The sequence below is a fragment of the Oryx dammah genome, unplaced genomic scaffold (assembly GCF_014754425.2).
Source record: "Oryx dammah isolate SB20612 unplaced genomic scaffold, SCBI_Odam_1.1 HiC_scaffold_25, whole genome shotgun sequence".
Classification (NCBI taxonomy): domain Eukaryota; kingdom Metazoa; phylum Chordata; class Mammalia; order Artiodactyla; family Bovidae; genus Oryx; species Oryx dammah.
The window spans coordinates 28,542,919-28,562,169 of NW_024070209.1; the positions used below are offsets into that span (position 1 = coordinate 28,542,919).

At 39.0% G+C, this 19,251-nt stretch overlaps 1 protein-coding gene across 2 annotated transcripts in view; it reads left to right on the forward strand.

Moving 5' to 3' along the window:
- Positions 1 to 1,558: 1,558 nt before the first annotated feature.
- The window catches only part of SOCS5 (suppressor of cytokine signaling 5), a 73,277-nt gene continuing 55,584 nt past the window's right edge, over positions 1,559 to 19,251 (forward strand). Inside the window, exon 1 of one of the 2 annotated variants that reach the window (XM_040224746.1) lies at positions 1,559 to 1,762. The gene's annotated coding sequence lies outside the window, so the exon portion shown is untranslated. Of the gene's footprint in view, positions 1,763 to 1,819; positions 2,099 to 19,251 lie in introns of those variants that run through there. The other variant, XM_040224745.1, reaches the window with a different exon arrangement.

Below are 19,251 nucleotides of genomic sequence, written 5' to 3' on the forward strand. Positions count from 1 at the left end.
GCTGGGGGAGCAGGATGGAGGAGGAGACTGAGGTGAAGAGCTGGGCGACAACTTTGGGAGGTTCTTGCATGTTTCTCTGTTTTTTGGTGGGAGATCTTTATAGTATATATCACCCCCTGAATTATTAATTTGCTACTTTACTCATATATGCTTTATTTCACCCTATTCAGGAACTCTGTCAGTTTTGTTCACCACTATATCCTAAGCACCTCAAACAGTGGCTGGCACATTGTAAAATGCTTAGTAAATACTGGGCTAATGAATAAATGGCCCAGGTGAGGCAATGGCTGTTGAAATTGAGAGGAAAGCACAATTAGAAAAGATAACCAACAGGACAAAGCTCAAAGGGGTACAGAAGTGTTACAGCAAGGAGGCAGTAGCCTGGAGGATTGCTCCCAGGTTCTGGTTTGGTGAAGTGATTGAATGGTGATGTTATCAAAGAAGATAATAGACAGGGAGGAGCAGGTTTTGTGGACTTCTTAGGGTATTTCAGTTCCGATTTGGATGTGTCAAGATTAGATTTAAGTGGAGATATCCAAAAGCACTAAGACAGGCAGATTGGAACCTCATTAAAGGTACACTCAGTCATCAGAATGGTTAGACCACCTTAGAGTACAGCAGAATGACTCTGTACCTACTAAGGAGAGAACTAAGGATTAGATCCTGGGACTCTTTTAAAAAGCCAACACAACTGAATTAGGTTAACTGAAAAAAATACAATCTGAGAGTTTATAGTCTCAGGGAAACTGGAGTGAGAGGAGACCTTAGGAACTACTGCAAAAGAGATCACTTTATACAAGCAACCCTTGACCTCGATCATACGGACGTCACTGGCGGCCTTGAGAGGGGCACTTTCAGTGGATTAGTAAGGAACATAATTTAGTCTGTACTGGAAGCACGAATTGAAATACGGCTGAGAGCCAGACAGGGTCCCATAGTTTGTTTTGTTTGGAGGTGTTATAATACGACCATGGGTATGTCTAACACAAAAGTGGCCAGTAAGTTTGTGAATGACAAGGCTTCTATAAGTCCAGACGGCCTGTCCTGGTGAAGTCAGACTGCCTCAGCTATGCTTTTATCCTTTTAACCATTTCTAGGGCGGGGGGCCCTTCCAGCTAAACTGCAAGCAAAAAGTGGGAGACACCCCTCCATCCGATCTGAGCCATGTTTGTGACAGCTGGCAATAGGGATGGCATTACTTGAATTAAACGAAGTGCCTAGGTTCCCGTGGATCTTGGAATTTAGTAATAGGGTCCTTGCTGGAGGGATCTAGGGAGACTCATTCACATTTTCCGACAAGGAACTCACGCCTCCATTCAACATTTTTCCTTTCCTTTTCCCTAACAGAGTTGAAACCAGGGACAAAGCGTTCCTCCTCCTACCACTTCAAGGCTGACCTTCCGCCCTCAAGCCCACCACTGCCCCTTCTCGGACCACGTGACCCTGCTCAGACCCAGTGACTCGCCGCCGCCGACCCCTCCCCCTTGGGTCCGCTTTACTCCGCCCCTCAAGCCCACGTGACCTCGTATCTCCCATCTGACTGGCTCCTCCCTTTCCCCCGGGCCGGACCCGGCCGCCGTCGCTGAGGCCTGACTCCAAAATGGCAGCCGAGCACAGAGCGTACCCGAGCGGCCGGACCTCCCTGACTCCCGGGCCGCTCAACTCTAGCTCCCAGCCTCCCTCCTTCGGCCTTCACCTACACGCCTTCGGATTGGCCGCTAGGAATCCCGCCCCTCCAGAGCCCCGCCTGCTATTGGTCACGGTAGGCTGCCCTTCAGAGAGGCGTGCCGCCGCCTCCCCCCGCCCCGGGAGGTATTTTCCATTCCGGTGGGGGTTGGGGGGTGGGGGGAGGGGTAAAGGGTGAAGAGGGGGAGGCGGCCCGGGAAAGGGGTGGGGGCCTGGAGGGGGCATCCGGCGGAGCTGGGGTCCCCGGGCTCCGTCCGGAGGAAGCGAGACTGCGCTCGCTCGGGCAGTCCCTGAGAGCCGGACGGGACCGGCGGGCTGGCCGGCGGACTCCCTCTCGGTGACTGCGCCGTCCGGGCCCGTCCTGCCTGGCCGCAGGTGCCCCTGGATGAGGCCGCCCTGCGCGCCCCGACCGGTGAGTGTCCCCGCGGCCGACCTGGTTGGTGAGCGCTCCCCGGCCCCGCGCCGCCGTTAACTGTCGCCTCTCCGGCCCCAGGTGCTCGCGCCGGGCGCAGTCCGTCTCCAGCCGGCGCCTCCACATCCCGGGCGGAGGCAGTGCCAGCCCTCCGGCCGGGAAGAGGACGACGGGCGGGGGACGGCGGACCCGGGCCGCGAGCCGGGTGCAGACCGTGCGGCACATAGTGGGAGCTTGCGCTTGGTAGGCTTTCGATGCATTTCGTTGAATTATTTTTCTGGTTGGAGGAATGTGGGGCGCCTAAGGGGAGAGGGATCGCTCCAGGCTAGTCGGAGGGCGTTCATGATCAGGGTCGTGGCCAGTCTCGGGGGTCACCAGAGACTGTGGGGCATTTGCGCGCGCTGCATGGAAGAGGGCATCCGTCAAGATACTGGGCTGTGAGGCTCCAATCCGGGGGGTCCTCAAGGTCGACGAGAAGGTCCACCGGGAGATGAGAGAGGGAACTGGGAAACTTGGATGGAGGAAGTGGCTGGAGCACCTCCGGAGTTTAACCCGAGGTGGAAAGGGATGCTCAGGCGGGCGCTGGAAGACCCTCTGCAACTACTTGGGGTCCTAAGATTCTTTGGTACTGGGATTTGGGGATTCAAGTAGCTGAGGCGAAGTGACTTTCTGGAGAGGGCGTTGTATTTAAAGCAGGATGCTCAGAAACAGTTTAAGCGCTCATCTTGGCTTGGTTCTGAACTTTGAAAGGCTGAAGGATTGGAGTCACGAGGTGATTTTTGACATTTTCTTTCGGCATTCCAACCAAAAGGTGGACCTTGGCAGCTACCTTCTAAAATGTATGTATGCGTTCTATGGTGTTTTCCCGGTTATTATTTTTTCTGGAAATTCTCAAACTGCACCTTGAAATTCACAAACTGCACCTCTTGTAGCAGCTTCTTCATCTGCTGAAGATCCCTCCTTCAGGTTTCTCCATCCATAGCAGTAGTTTACTTCCTTCCAGTTTAATATTTAGACTGATGTGTACTATTATTACAGTTTGCTAATGGCTTTTATTCTATAAGATTAATACGTAATTCATAGGCTTTCTTTCCCTTGTTTTAAATTGTTTCTTTACAAGGTCATATAAAATTGAACCACAAATTTTATAGAAGTTTAAAATATTTTAACTTTGTTGAACTGGGAAGATGTTTGGTAGGCTAGCAGCTCTAGAAAGCAATACGAAAATTAGCTTGATTTTTCTAACAGTTGGGAATTTTATTGTCTGAAGCTTAGTTTAATAATCTTGTATTTGCATAACACTCTTGAAAATGAGTTAAGAGCATAGAAAATTCATACCAGGGTTAGTCCACAGAATCCACCTCTGTGGCAGCCCACGGAGGTTCTTCATGTCGCTTAGAAGAGGAAGCTAAGAATTTCACAGCTAGATTTTTAATTTGTTCACAATCATATATCATACTGATTCATCACAATTTATAAAATAAACGCTTTTTTTTAAGGGAGTATTTAAGCATAAGAGAAAATTTTGTAGATCATATTTTCACTTTGATGTAAAATATAATTCATCTGTTAGAGAAAACATTCTGCAAAAGGTTGTTAGTTATATTCACTTGGCACCTTCTTAGTTATTGAATAAATAATAGAAAATTAAATTTTTTTCTCCCTATTGTCCTTGAATTTTACTATTTGTCCTTAGGGAGAATGTACTGGCACACAAAACAGTAGCCTAAAATATTGAAACCTAACACCTTTTAACGTTATAATACCATCTACATTATTCACCTTCGGACTCATTTATGGCAAACCAGTGGTCAAAAAGGCTTTCTCCTCTTAGCTTTGTTTAGAATGGGCTATTCTCCCATTGTAAAAATAAGGAAAAATAATGCATAATGCCTGCAAAGTAATGGTAATAACTAAACAGAGTGAGAATAGGAAGCTTGGAAAAAAGATTTATGTGTATGAGTCATATTTCTTTTAGAGCTGGAAGAGTAGAATTTGGATATGATTATTTTGCAGATCAGGAGACTAAGACCCAGACCAGTGGAAGGGTCTAATACCCAGACCAGTGGAAGGGTCTAAAATGCTAGCTAGTGATGAGCCACAATTGGTGGGCAGGTCTCTGGACTCTAGTGCAGGGTTTTTCTACTTTATCATGTTCACATTGTTTACTTCTAAAGCATTCTGGTGCCCACTATAAGTGGTTTTAGGATTATGGGTGATGATGTTCCCTTTGAAGGATGGGGAAACTTGGGTTGACTACTATGATACATGAAATGATATACAATAAGATGAGCTTTTATTGAAAATTTTAAAACAATATGCAGCATTGTAAGTGCAAGTGCTGATGTTTCCCTCTCATTGTCATCTAGATTGAAGTATTAGGTGAACTTCTTAGAGTAGGCTAGTGTTGTATAATTTTTATGCTAAAACTTAATTGCTTAAAAATTTTTCAGTTCAGTAGACTCAGATATTTTTAAAAATTAAATTATACAAAAATTATTATTTTAAGTGTGGGGGTTTTGTTAAAATGGATTTTAGTACCTTTAAAAAGAGCAGTAGTAGAATTGCATAATTATAAAAACATGATTTTGATCATAGTTGTAGTAAAGACTAGATTTGTATAATAACATCATGATCCCTGGCAAATTATGTTAACCATTGTGTACCTAAGTTTCCTCACATGTAAAGTGAGGTTAGTAAATATACCCCCTCATGGGGTATTTGTGAGGATTAAAAGTACAGAGTAAGGGTACAACAAATATTACATATCATTTGTAATGTTCATTAGGTATATACAAGCACTTATATGTCCAATTGTTTACTTGCTATTAATGAAGTCACTTTGTGGCTACACAAATTTCCTAGATAAATGCATGATCAAATAACAGTCTGCTTTAAGGGACACTTAGAGCAAATGATGCCCTCCTTTATTTATTTATTTATTTATTTATTTATTTTTAGTCATTAGTCTGCTCACCTTGGAACTTGAATTAGATATATCTATCAAGTTATAGTGAGTGTGGCTGTTCTGAATGTCACTGGGAGACCGTTGTAGAAGTTTCATTATTCTAGAATTAAAATGTTAACAATTGATTTGCAGATATTCTGTTGAAAATACAGTGAGTTCTGCAGGCCTCCTTGTTAATCTTAGATGAGGAAACCAGGTCTCTGTAAGGTCTTTATTATTTGCAACCCCCTTCTCCCAATGGAACCATGAGAAAACCATTGAACATTGTTTTTTATTAAGTGAATATTTTGATGACTTCATTCTTGAACTCTTAGGTTTTAGTGATAAAATTTGTTTAGCTCCAATTTTATAGCATTTAATTCTTTTTGATTTGCTGTAGCCCAGATCTCACTAGTCTCAAGAACATGTGGTTTAGCAAATGTGTTTGTGGTGACAGTGGTGGATTTTTTCTCCTGGACTTTTTGGAGTTCGTCCTCATCAGGTTCTTCAGTTGATGTTATAGCAGCTTGTTGTCTGTTTGTTGTTGTTGTTCAGTCACTAAGTCGTGTCTGACTCGTTGAGACCCTGTGGACAGTAGTCTGCCAGGCTCCTCTGCCCATGGGATTTCCCAGGCAAGAATACTTGGGTGGGTTGCCATTTCCTTTTCCAAGGGATCTCCGCACCCAGGGGTCGAAGCCGCGCCTCCTGCATTGGCAGCGGGGTTCTTTAGCGGGTTCTTTACCACTGAGCCACCAGGGAAGCAGCCACACAGGAGCTTACTCCTGTGTGGAGGAGGTATTGAGATAATACCTTTTTTTTTTTTTTACATTAATTTTAACTATTTTTTAAGTTATGTCACATAATATTTAAAAATTGCCCTTATTTTTAGAATTTCATTGAATTGAGCCTATTTTACACGTTTGAGATTAAAATAAGAAATAAATTGTAGCTCAAAAGCATTTTTATTATGCCAATACTTGATTTTGACTATTTTGTTCTAGATCTCAGGTAGGCATTCTTTTGGTGAGATTTCAGATGATAAACACATGGGTCATCCCTTTACTCTGAAGTAACACTGACCAGCAGGGCTAAGAGTTACATGGAGTCACCAAAAGTTTCCAGAGTCATTTTTTTTTTTTTCCTTTCATTGGTACAGAATTTTACTGTTTGAGAGTGACCAACCCCTAGTCCTCTTTTGATAAATTGTTATAATAAAGATTATGAAATTACTACAATTTGTTGGTCATTTTTGGCCTCATGACATAATTTTAGGAATTTCATAGAACTTAGACATACAGATCTTTTCTTCACATCTAATCTAATTATGTGAAAAAGATATTTAGTTAAATATGGTTTCAAAAGATATGGTAAATACCATGCTATAATAAACAAACAACAAACCATTACTCAATTTTTCATTAAGTTGATTTTCTTCGTGTATTTAAAAATAATTATGGTGTTGTGAATTGCCAGTAGGTCATATTGAAAATTCATGGGTCTATGGACTGAGTAGATACAGACCATGCAAACTACTTTTCTTAGCCTCAGTGTAGATGTTAGAGAGTGACAGGGAAAATGTAAATCATTTTCCTTGCTCAACTTAATGAATTTTTCATCTGAGTTATTCAGCTATCCTACTTTTAAAGGGGGAAGGGGCTTTGTATCTGGTTAGAGCAGAAGTAATCTTGAAGGGTAATTGGCTGAGTTAGACTGTTGGTGTTGGGTAAGTTTGCATCTGAGTAGTGAAAGTTACCTGTCTTTACTCTCCACCCGGTCTTCCCTGGTGGCTCAGTGGTAAAGAATCCGCCTGCAGTTCGGGAAACATGGGTTTGATTTCTGGGTCAGGAAGGTCCCCTGGAGAAGGAAATGGCAACCCACTCCAGTATTCTTGCCTGAAAAATCCCATGGACAGAGGAGCCTGGTGGTCTGCAGCCCATGGGGTCGCAAAGAGCTGGACATAACTTAGCAGCTAAACAGCAATTCTCCATGCAGGTGACAAATTCTGAGAAATGCGCTGAGGGAAACCATAATGACAGGATTGCTAAAAACATATAGGAGAATGTATGTCTGCAAGTTCACTAATAGTATATAAGCATTTTATTTACATGCTGGTTCACATCAAAATTAAATTTACCTTCCCTTTGGTGAGATGTCATTCAGTTACTATATCTTTATCAAAGCTAATAAGAAGCGGTGATGAAAATAATTTTGAAACAGTTAGTTTTGAAATGAGTTTATCTGCTCTGGGATTGTCTTCAAATAATAACTTCCTTATTTTATTGGAAAACTACAGAGCTTCCCTTGTGGCTCAGATGGTAAAGAATCTTCCTGCAATGCAGGAGACTGGGGAGGTAGAGTTTGATCTTTGGGTCAGGAAGATCCCCTGGAGAAGGGAATGGCTGCCCATTCTAGTATTCTAGCCTGGAGAATTCCGTGGACAGAGGAGCCTGGTGGAACTACAGTCCATGGAGTCACAAAGAGCTCACCATGACTGAGCGACTAAGCATGCATGCATGCATACAGGAACAATATCCAGTCTTTCTATTCTGAGCCAGAGTCTTCAGTTAGAGGTGGGAATCAAGTATTCATATGTGGTATTTCAAGCAATTGAAAAGGATAGAAGCTTATTTAAATTATACATATAAATACATAGACTTAAAATGGAACATGAAAGATAAAATGATGGAATGAAAATGATTTGGGAACTGAACTTCAGGCCTGCATATGCGGCAGGTAGTCAGAGGAAGAAAGTAAGAATTAGAGGTTGGATGGAGAATGTTGAAGAAAACTGGGCTTTGGTAGGAGTTTAGCCCTAGCATTGATCCTAGGTTCTATGTATTAGGTGTGTCTTTGTATCAGGAAAACTGCTGAAGGATAAACTTAGTAAACATTAAATATAACCTGTTGGGAGAAGTCCAAGTACTGTAAGAGTTAAAGTATGCCTGTAGTCAAAGGGGAGCTAATTTATCTAATTATTTATTTAGTCTTTGACCTTGGTTATTAACATGAGAAGTAAGCCATCCTTATTACTCTTCAGATGATTGGTGCTGGGACTAATTTTATTTAACATTTTTATAAATGGTTTAAAGACATACTGGCATTGAAAGTTGCCAGATTTGCAGCTGACTCCGTGTGTCGTTCCAAGCAGTTAAAAGCCAAGCCAACAAGAAGAAGCTACCGGAACATCCTTCGATGAGTTTTTGTGTGGCAGAGAACAAGATAATGCATTTAGGAGAAGATAGTCCAAATTATATTTATAGCCTGAGCTGTGACCCAGGAAGGGGATCCAGAAGTCATGGCGATAACTTCCTTGAAGGCGTTTATTATAGTTACTGCTTGGCCACAAAGTCCAAGGAGGAACATGTTAAGCGTTGTGGGGCCAGGTTCTGAAAACAAGAATGTTGTTGTACATGAAAATAATTACACAAGGGGTTACCATTTTTACTATTATGTTCCAAGCCAAGAGATTTGCCATCGTGCTTTGATTTAATTCTGTTTTAACTATTTCGAAATGTAGGTGGCATTCAGTTTTACCAAAGAGGAAATTTGATTCAGAGAAGTTAAGTAACTTTCCCAAGTTGGCCAGTATGTGGTAGAATTGGGACTGAGGTCCTGTTTTTTTTTAATTGTTAACCCTAAACATTTCTTGATATATTAGGGGGCAGCTCTTCAAACTTGTCGTCATTTAGGGTTTATGGAATGTGGTTTACTCCTTTCCTGTGGCAGCTTTGGATGTCATTACCAGAAGAGAAAGTGTCTAGATATTTTGAGAGGACTTAAAGAGGTTCCTTAAATTATTGATTTTTAAGAAAAACTAGGGATGTTTCGGGTTTCCTAAGCAGCTCAGTAGTAAAGAATCTACCTGCCAAGTAGGAGACAGGGGTTCAGTCCCTGGGTCGGAAAGATCCCCTGGAGAAGGAAATGGCAACCCAACTCCAGTGTTCTTGCCTGGGAAATCCCATGGACAGAGGAGCCTGGTGAGCTACAATCCGTGAAGTTGCAAAGAGTTGGGCATGACTTAGCAACTAAACAGCAACAATAAAAATGTTTTAGTGTACTGTATAGTCTTACTGTTAGTGCTGGCTGCCCATAAAATGTTTCTCCTGTTGACTTTATAACATGCTGGATTATTAATGGGCATTACTAAAGGAAACATTAACAAAAAACAGTTTTGGGGTGGAAGAGACAGCAGAGTAGGAGTCCAGAGACCTGGGTTCTCCCAGTGGTCTGAAAGAGGGGTGTGAAAACATTTAGATAACATTGAAACAGTTATTAATTTTCTTGCTATGAAAGTAGGAGAAGGCTTGAACTGTTTTAAGAGATGAAAAGGTGAAGAGAGAAATTGTAGTTTCTTTAAATGTGAGTTAAAATGGAAGAAAATATTTTATATTTCACTTACAAGGATGACATCTATCGTGTATAAAGTGTTACACGTGTTTTGTATTCATTGATTTTGGCACCCTCAAAAAATGAGGTTCTAAGAACCAAGTAAATGAGTAAGTAAATGTGAAAGTACTTTGTAAATTTTTAAGTGTTCTATCAGTAAGAGTGATAGAGGAATACTGATTCTCTTGAGAAGGATGGACAAAGAAGATGCTGTGAAAACTTTTAAGTAGGAAGAGAAAAGTACAAGAGAAACGGCAGAAGTGGCGAAGGAAGATGTTCAAGATGAAAGAAAGAAGTGAATGAATGTGAAGAAGGTTGGGCGGTAGTTCTCTTTGTGCCAGTTGATCAAAAGGAGCGTAATACACCTGTAACCGAGGACTTTTTAACCGTAACTTATGATAAGGAAGTAGCTCAGCAGGTAGTCTACATTGACCATGTTAATAAGGCTGTGAAAATAGGCTAATTGAGAGTTGACTGTGTTGTCTGTTTCTCCACTTCTATACAGGTTTAGCTAATGGCTTTAAATTGTATATGGGTGCTCATACAAATAAAATAAGCTGGACTGAGTTATTGTTTATTCTAGATTCTTAAAAATAAAAGGCATAGTGTGTTTAAGGAAAAGGGTGAAGTTTGACCTGTCAGAATGAGTGCAAAAGAAAATTAGGGAATCAGACTAGAAGCAAGGTAGAATGGGAACAAAATGCAATATTACAAGTTAGGGTTTTTATTTTCTTTTATAGATGAGGAAGTAGTAAAAAAAATAGTTTGGTCTTTTAAAAACAGTTATAGGTGTAATAAAGAGAGCAGCCTAGAGGAGCAGGTAATGGAGACATTTATTCACCAGTAATGTTGCCCTGGTGGCTCAGTGGTAAAGAACTCACCTGTAGTGCAGGATCAAACCTGATCCTGGGTTGGGAAGATCCCCTGAAGAGGGAAATGTCAACCCACTCCTGAGCCTGGCAGGCTGTTCAGTCTATGGAATCACAAGAGTCAGACACGACTTAGCCACTGAACAACCAACAATACATGCAGTAGAATGAGTGAATGAGATGTTTTCTCTGGCCTCTGGTAGGCAAATCACAGTCAAAGATGCCACATAAGGCTCTATAATTGTCATTCAAGAATGAGATTATGGTGGTCTGAATTTGTAGTAGGGATAGAAACAAGAGCACTGATTTCAGTGATACACAGGAGTTTTAACTCCTCCAAACTTGGTTTGTGTTTGGAGTTTAAGGAAGTTGAAGATGAGTCTAAGGTTCCTGACTTGGCGGTAGAATAACATGTGCAAGTGAGAGAAGGAAAACGCTGAGTTTGCTTTCAGATAAGTAGTTATGCTTTTTAGATAGGTAATAAGTGATCAGTTGGAAATAATGGGTCTAGCTCAGGAGCATGGTCAGGTTTATAGATATGATTTGACAGGTATAATGTTGGTAGTTGAAAGTTTTGAAATTAGACAAGTAATGACCATAATTCCTAAATAATAATGCATGCAGAACAAAAAGTAACTGCCAGTGTTAACACTAAGCTCAAGAATGTAGACATTTTAAAATATTTGTTTGAAATTTTGCCCACCTCTAGTCAAACACCCACCACGTAGCCTTACAAAGAATATATAGAAATATTTACTGCCGGCAAGCCAGAAATATTTTAGTGTCCTTGAAATAGTGTACCACATCCTGTCTGGCCATCCAACATAACAGGGAATTGGTAGACAAATGCACTTCCTTATTCTTCACTTTAGTCTCTTTTTGGAATCCTGTTTGCTTCCTTGAGCTGGCGGGGTTGTCTGAACAGATACTGAAGCCCCCAGAGCAGCTCTAATTAACCATCTCTTTACCTCTCTTTCCTACTTTTCCAGCCCTATGGAGCTCAAGGCTCTGGCAATGGAATGGCACTCTTAAGAGGGAAAAGTAAAAACAGCACAAGAGAAAGAGCCTTGAAGAGAACTATAATCTTTTCAGTTCTCCCCCAAGGTTCTACTCTCTAATCCAGGGGATGGAGTTGGTGAGTCATTAAGAAGAGATGTCCAAATTAGTAAAATAAATACATCTATTAGGAGCTAGGTCTTCAAGTGCCGAGGGAATTTGGAAAGAATCTGAGGTGGCTTAGTACTTAGTGGAAAAGATGAGTTTTTGGTTCAGTTTTAAAGGAGGTAGCAAGACAAGGCTGTGCAGCGAGAAGTAAGAATAACACTATTAAAGAGCTAAGGAAAACAGCATGTACCAAGAAGGTAGAGCTTTAAGAAAAGCAGAGGAACTGGCGAACAGGATTCTTTATCTGAAATGCACAGTTTGGGATGTAGTTCATTAGAAATTAGTGTTAAATGACTGAAAAATAAAATTTAGAGTTAGTACTCCTTAAAGTACATAAGTCGGAGAAGGCAGTGGCACCCCACTCCAGTACTCTTGCCTGGAAAATCCCATGGATGGAGGAGCCTGGTGGGCTGCAGTCCATGGGGTCCTGAAGAGTCGGACTCGACTAAGCAACTTCACTTTCACTTTTCACTTTCACACATTGGGGAAGGAAATGGCAACCTACTCCAGTGTTCTTGCCTGAAGAATCCCAGGGACAGGGAGGCTGGTGGGCTGCCGTCTATGGGGTCGCACAGAGTCAGACACAACTGAAGAGACTTAGCAGCAGCAGCAGCAGCATACTTTATGTACTTTACATAAGTAGAAAGTTGAATGTGAACAGACGGGTATCATAACATGATTTAAATAGCAATTAAGCAATTATGGAAGATGACAGCTGTTATATATAGGTTATGATGTAATTATGATGTATGTGGCAGTGATTAATTTATATACCATCCAAATTCCTTATATTTTCTTTTTGTTTTTGTATTATGTACTTCTTTACCGGTAGTTCTCAAACTTTCCTGGGCATAAAAATTATATAAAGCTCTTGTTTGAAATATAGATTCATTCTGATACATGTAACAGTGTGATACATGTAATAGTGTTTAATTCCTTTCAGTTAGCTGACTAGTGTTTCATTGTATAGATATACTGTGGTTTATTATTATGGAAGAAAGCGTTGCTGCAGTTTTCAACTGCTACGAGGAAAGCTGCTTTGAACATACCCGTACAGGCTTCGGTGACACATGTATTCCGTACTTTTGGGTGAATACCTAGAAGTGGAATTGCTAGGTGTATGAGATAGGTGTGCTTAACATGAGAAACCAACAGAACAATTTCCAACGTGGGTTTCCCAATTTATACTCCTACCTCTTCCTTTTTTTAAGGGAAGAGTTTGGGTACAATTGATGTTCTTCCTTAAGTGTTTGATAGACCTCACTAGTGAAGCCATCTGGACCTGGGAGTTTTCTTTGTAGAAAGGTTCTTAATTAAGGATTTGATTTTTTAAAAGATAGGTCTAAGACTCTTCAGATTTTCTATTTCTTTTGGTGTCTGTTTTGGTAATTTGTGTCTTTTGAGGAATTTGCTTCATCTAACTTGTCGAATTTATCAGCTTGAAAAATAAATTACACATTTTATGAAACCGTATTTTCTTTTAATGTAAGATATGTACTGGTGTTGCCTCTTTCATTCCTGGTTATTGGATTTATTTTCTTTTCCCTCCTGATTACTCTAGGTAGGGGTTATCAGTCCTTTCCAATAATCAATTTTTGGTTTTGTTGATTTGCTCTGTAATTTATCTGTTTTGTGTTTCATGATTTAAGTTTTTTTTTTTTTTTTCTTTTACTAATTCCTTACTTCCTCTATACTTTGGTTTTAATTTGCTCGACATTTTCTAGCTTTTAAAGTGAAAACTTAAATCATCGATTTTTAATTTTTGAAAAATGATCAACATTTAAAGCCATAAATTTTCACTACCATTACATTCAAAATAGTTCCTGATTTCTCTTATAATTTTTCTTTGACCCATGGGTTGTTTCAAAGAGTTTTGTCAAATAATTTCACAATATTTGAAATTTTTCAGCTATTTTGTTACTGTGTTTTCATTTAATGCCATTGTGATTATAGAACAAACCTAATAATTCGAGGCAACTTAGGCTTTTTTATTATTTTATGGCCCAACAGATGGTATATCTTGGTGAATGTTCAATGTGTATTTGAGAAGAATATGTATTCTCCTATTGCTGTGTGGAATGTTCTCTAAATGTCAATTAGGTTAGATTGGTCTTTGTAATCTTATATTTTTACCAATTTTTGCCTGTTCTATCAATTACTGAGAGCAGAGCTGAGGTTTTCACCTACAATTTTGGATTTCTCTGCTTTTCTTTTCAGTTCTATCAGATTTTGTTTCATGTTTCAAGCATTGTTACAGCACTCTTACAGGCATACATATTTAGGATTGTTAAACCTTGTTAATGAGTTGGTCTCCATGTCTTGAAATGTCCTTTCTTATTCCTGGTAATTTCCCTTGTGAAGTTTCTGTGTTCTTTTGATTAATGGTATATTTACCATTGTTGCATGGTATGTTTTCTCCCATCCTTTTAAAAGCTTTTAACCTATCTGTATCATTATAGACAAAGTAGGTTTCTTGTAAACAGTGTGTAGTTGCATCTAACTTTTTAAATCCAGTCTGATAATGTCTCTCTTAGTTTGGTGTGTTTAGACCAAGAGTTGGTAAAGTTTGGCTGTCAGATCAAACTCTACCACCTGTTTATGTAAATAAAGTTTTATTGGAACATAATCATGCTCATTCATTTACCCATTGCTTGTAGTTGCTGTTGTGCTGCAGGTGGCAAGATTATGTAGTTGGGACAGAGACCAAAGCATAAAATATTTTCTGGTTCTTCATAGAGAAAGATTGCTAACAACTACCTTAGACCGTTTACACTGAATGTAATTGTTGATAAGGTTGGATTAAAATGTATCATGTTACTATTTGTTTACTGTTCATTCTTTTTTTCTTGATGTCCTTGTCTTTGTTTGGATGGGTTATTTTTTATGGTTCCATTTTATTTTTTCTATTGGTTTATAACATTTTTCTTAAATTTTTTAGTGGTAGCCCTTGCACTTAAGGGCTGCCATCAAATAATATCATGCCGCTTCATAAGTAAGAATCATACATAATATTACACTTCCAACTTCTCCTTCCCATCTTTTGTGCATTTTTGTCATACATTTTGATATGTGTGCTTTAACCCTGTTGCTGGTTTTTTTTGCTTTTTTTCGGCAGTTGTACCTTTTAGACCATTATAGGTGAGAAAAATGTCTTTCATAGTTCTCTCATGTTAATCACTTCTTTTTGTGGATTCACGTTTGTATCTAGCATCATATTCCTTTTGTTTGAAAACCTTTGTTACATTTCCTTTAGTGCAACATTCTCTCTTTCCCTCTCTCCTCTTGCTTTCTCTCATTTTGCCTTCAGTTTGGGAAGTTATTGTTAATATTAATATTTACAGGATTCTAGGCTTTTAGGAATTTCCCCTCTTTTAGTACCTTAAAGATGTTATTTTCTTATCCTCTCATTTGCATAATTTCTGATAGGAATTCTGTGGTGATTTTTATGTTTGTTTCCCTATATGTAGTGTGTGTTTTCCATTTGGCTGGCTTTATGATTTTTCTCTTTATCGCTGGTTTTTAGCAACTTTATTATGATGTTCCTTGGTGTGGTTTTATGTTTACTCTTGCAGTTTATTGAACTTCCAGATCTGTGGGTATATTGTTTTCACCATATTTGTAAAAATTTTAGCCATCTAATTTCAGATTTTTAAGTTCCCAAGTATTTCTTTTCTTCTAAGACTGCAGTCCTACCTATGTTCATTTAACCACTTAATATTAATTCACAGGATCACTGAAGCTCTTTTCATTTTTCTTCCAATCTTTTTTTCTTTTTTTCATTGTGAAAGGTTTATGTTAACGAGTCTTCAAGGACACAGATTTTTAAAAATTCTCCTTTGTCTAACATACTGTTATACCCATCCAGTTAAATTCTTCTGTCAGATATACTTTTTAAAAATATAATTCTAGAATTACCATTGATCTTTTAAAAATAATTTCCACTTTTCTGTTAAGGTTTTTCTTTTTATTATGTCTGTGTTTTCCTTTAAGCCTTTGAACTCTTCTAATAGCTATTTTGAAGTCCTTTTATTAAAATTCTCTTTATCCCTGCCACTCCTGGATCCTGATTATAGATGACCATTTCTTATTTTTTCATACATTTGGTAATTTCTTATGGGATTATGGTATTGAATATTTGTTTTTTTCTTTTTTGCTTTTTTGAGTATTAAGTTTAATTCTGGCAGGCAGTTACTTTGTGGATCAGCTTGATCTTTTGAATTTTGTTTTCGGGGTTTTTTGGGTTTTGGTTTTGGGCGGTTCTAGAATAGCTTTTAGTTTAGGGCTAGTTTGGGCCCATTACTGAGGCATGTTCCTTCTTGTGTCTCACTTGATTGCCTCATGTGTTCATCCAGGTTTATTCATCCTGGCTGGTGGAAACGGAATGATCCTGGCCCTGTGTGAACTCTGGGAATTGTTAGAGCTCCCTAATATTTGTTTTTTTCTTAGAAGTTTTCCTCTGAGAGTCTCATAGGTTTACATAACACACATATGCAGATTGGTGTTTAGCCAGAAACTCAGAGGCCTCTTCTGTACATTGTTGAGGGTTTCTCTTTAGTTTCTAGCTTTATGATCATATGCCCTGCAAATCCTACTCATCTCAGACTCCATAAATTCTGAGCTCTGTGACCTGAACTCGGTGAGACTGTTGACTCTGTTTGGGTTCCCCCTCCTTTTGTTGTTGTTCCACACAGAAAACTAGGGCAATCTTTGGGTTGACCTCATTTGTTTCCCTTCTTTCAGAGGTCATATTTCCATACTGCCTGTTACCTAGTATCTGAAAATAATTGATTTATGTTTTGTCTAGTTGTCCACTTGTTTGTGTCAGGAGGACAATTCTGGACTTTGTTCCTCCCTTTTGCCTTCATTTTTGAAGGATATTTATGCTGGATGTAGAATTTTAAGTTGGCAGCTTTTTTTTGTTGTTGTAGCATTTTAAAACCATCATTTCATTACTCTCTTGTTTCTGATAAGTTAGTGGTCATTCTTACTATATTGTTCACTTGATGTAATATGTCTTTTCCCCCTCCTCTGGCTGCCTTAAAGATCTTCTCTTTATCTTTGGTTTTCATCAATTATATTTACTCTAGGACTAGCTAAGCCCTAATACCAAGGCATGGCCTTTCTGAGATCTCTACCAAATGCATGTAATATTCATTGAGGTCCCCCCTCTCCAGCTGCCAGGAATTTGAATGTCTTCCAGGTAGTTGTTCAGCACATGCTCCATAGCTGTTCTTTCCCCAGAGTTTTTTGTTTGGCCTCATGGAGTCTTGCCTTGTGCATATTCAGCTTAGCCTTGGCAAAGAATTAGGAGATCTCACTACAGGTTTTTGAAACTTTTCTCACCGTAACTCCCTTCTTTCTTGTATTTTCTTTAAATTCCAGTGACTTCAGTAGCCTCAAACATGTTCTATTTTTTCAGCTCAGTGAGATCTCTGTTCTTTGGAAGTTTCCCTTCCCAGGTACATGCAGAAAACCAGGGTGTTCATGAGTCTTTGTTTCCGTCCTTTGAAGAATCACAGTCTGATGCTGCCTATTGTCCAACATCTGAAAACAATACTTAATATGTATTGCCCAGTTTGATGGTTTTTCACAGCAGGAGGTCTAGCCCTGTATCAGTTACTCCATCATAACTGGAAATGGAAATGTAAAATTTCATTTTAATTTTCCTTCTTTTTAAAAACTTTTTTTGTTGTGTGGCTTGTGGAATCTTAGTACTCTCACCAGGGATCAAACTCAGGCCTTCAGCAGTGAAAGTGCAGAGTTCTCACCACTGGACTACCAGGGAATTCCCTAAAAACCTTTGTAACTTTTGGTACAGCATATCATCATATTTTAATTTTCAAGCCATACTGAAAGCTATAAAGAAGAAAGTTCAAAAGAAAGGAAGAAAGCTTAATATCCCAAAATGAGGTTTCCATGGTTACCTTTAACCATTTCAGATTTCTTACTGCAAATATGCACATGGAAAAATAATTTTTTAAGGTAGATTTATGCAATTCATACTATTTTTAATTAAAAGCATTTTAATTAACAAGGGTAAATTTATTAAGCAGAAATCAACAGTGGAAGAATGGCTCAGTTCAGCCGCTCGGTCGTGTCCGACTCTTTGCGACCCCATGAATTGCAGCATGCCAGGCCTCCCTGTCCATCACCAACTCCCGGAGTTCACTCAGACTTACATCCATCGAGTCAGTGATGCCATCTAGCCATCTCCTCCTCTGTCATTCCCTTCTCCTCCTGCCCCCAATCCCTCCCAGCATCAGAGACTTTTCCAATGAGTCAACTCTTCACATGAGGTGGCCAAAGTACTGGAGTTGCAGCTTTAGCATCATTCCTTCCAAAGAACACCCAGGACCGATCTCCTTTAGAATGGACTGGTTGGATCTCCTTGCAGTCCAAGGCACTCTCAACAGTCTTCTCCAACACCACAGTTCAAAAGCATCAATTCTTCGGCGCTCAGCTTTCTTCACAGTCCAACTCTCACATCTATACATGACCACTGGAAAAACCATAGCCTTGACTAGATGGACCTTTGTTGGCAAAGTAATGTCTCTGCTTTTGAATATGCTATCTAGGTTGGTCGTAACTTTTCTTCCAAGGAGTAAGTGTCTTTTAATTTCATGGCTGCAATCACCATCTGCAGTGATTTTGGAATATTTATTTACTACAAGAGATACTTCATAAAAGATTTTTCTCTAAGGTTATGAAATAAGATTATGGGAAAAAAGCCCAAGAGGTTAGAATCATTAGGTCATAGTCAGCATGCTTCAATAGGTCTCTCATATTAAAAAAAAAAAAAAAAAAATCAAATGTTGGCAAATACTTGCTGTTGTTAGGAGCATAAATTGATACAAGTTTCTAAATGGCTATATTAGCCCAAGCTTCTGTAACAAATACTATAAACTTATGGTATTATAAATAACAGAATTTGTTTCTTACAGTTTTGAAGTCTTGAAGTTCAGGATTGGATGCTAGCATGGCTGGGTTCTGGTGATGCCCTTTTCAGAGTTGCAGACTGCAGACTTCCTGTATCTTCACATGGAAGAAACAGAGCTAACTAGCTCTTTGACTGCTGCTTATAAGGCACTAATCCCATTCTTGAGGGTTCTATCCTTGTGATCTAGTTACCTCCCAAAGGCTCCACTTCCAAATATGATCACATTGGGTATTAGATTTCAATATATGAATTTTGGGGAGACACAAACATTCAGTCCATTACAATGGCAGTTTGGCAAAAATATATATCCTTTTCCCCCAATTCCATTTCTAGCAATTTATTCTAATGAAATATGAGATGTATATGTATATATGAGTGTGTGCAGTATTAATTTCCATGCTATTTATAAAGTTTAAAAATTAGAAGCCTCTTAAATGATTAAATTATGCTACAGCCACATAACCAAATACCATAAAACCATTGTAAATTACGTTTAAATTTGTGTTTAATATACTAAAAAGGAAAAATTGCAGGTGACAAAAATCATGAACTCTTAAGATGTTTAAGTATAAGAAAATATTGAAAATAAGTAAATGAAAGAACTAAGATGATAATTTTGAGTTTCTTATAAAGGAAATATTTATCTAAACGAATATAAAAAATCCTAACTTTAAGCAGTTAAGTTATAGGTTATTTTACAATTATCTCTTATTTAATATTTTTCACATTTTTCTACAAGAAGCATGTGCTATGTTCACTCATACAAAAAACTTAATTTTTAAAATTCTGATAAAATGAATGGGAGGACAAGGGCAGAAGGATTTAAGTGATTGTAGTTTTTCTCATCTTA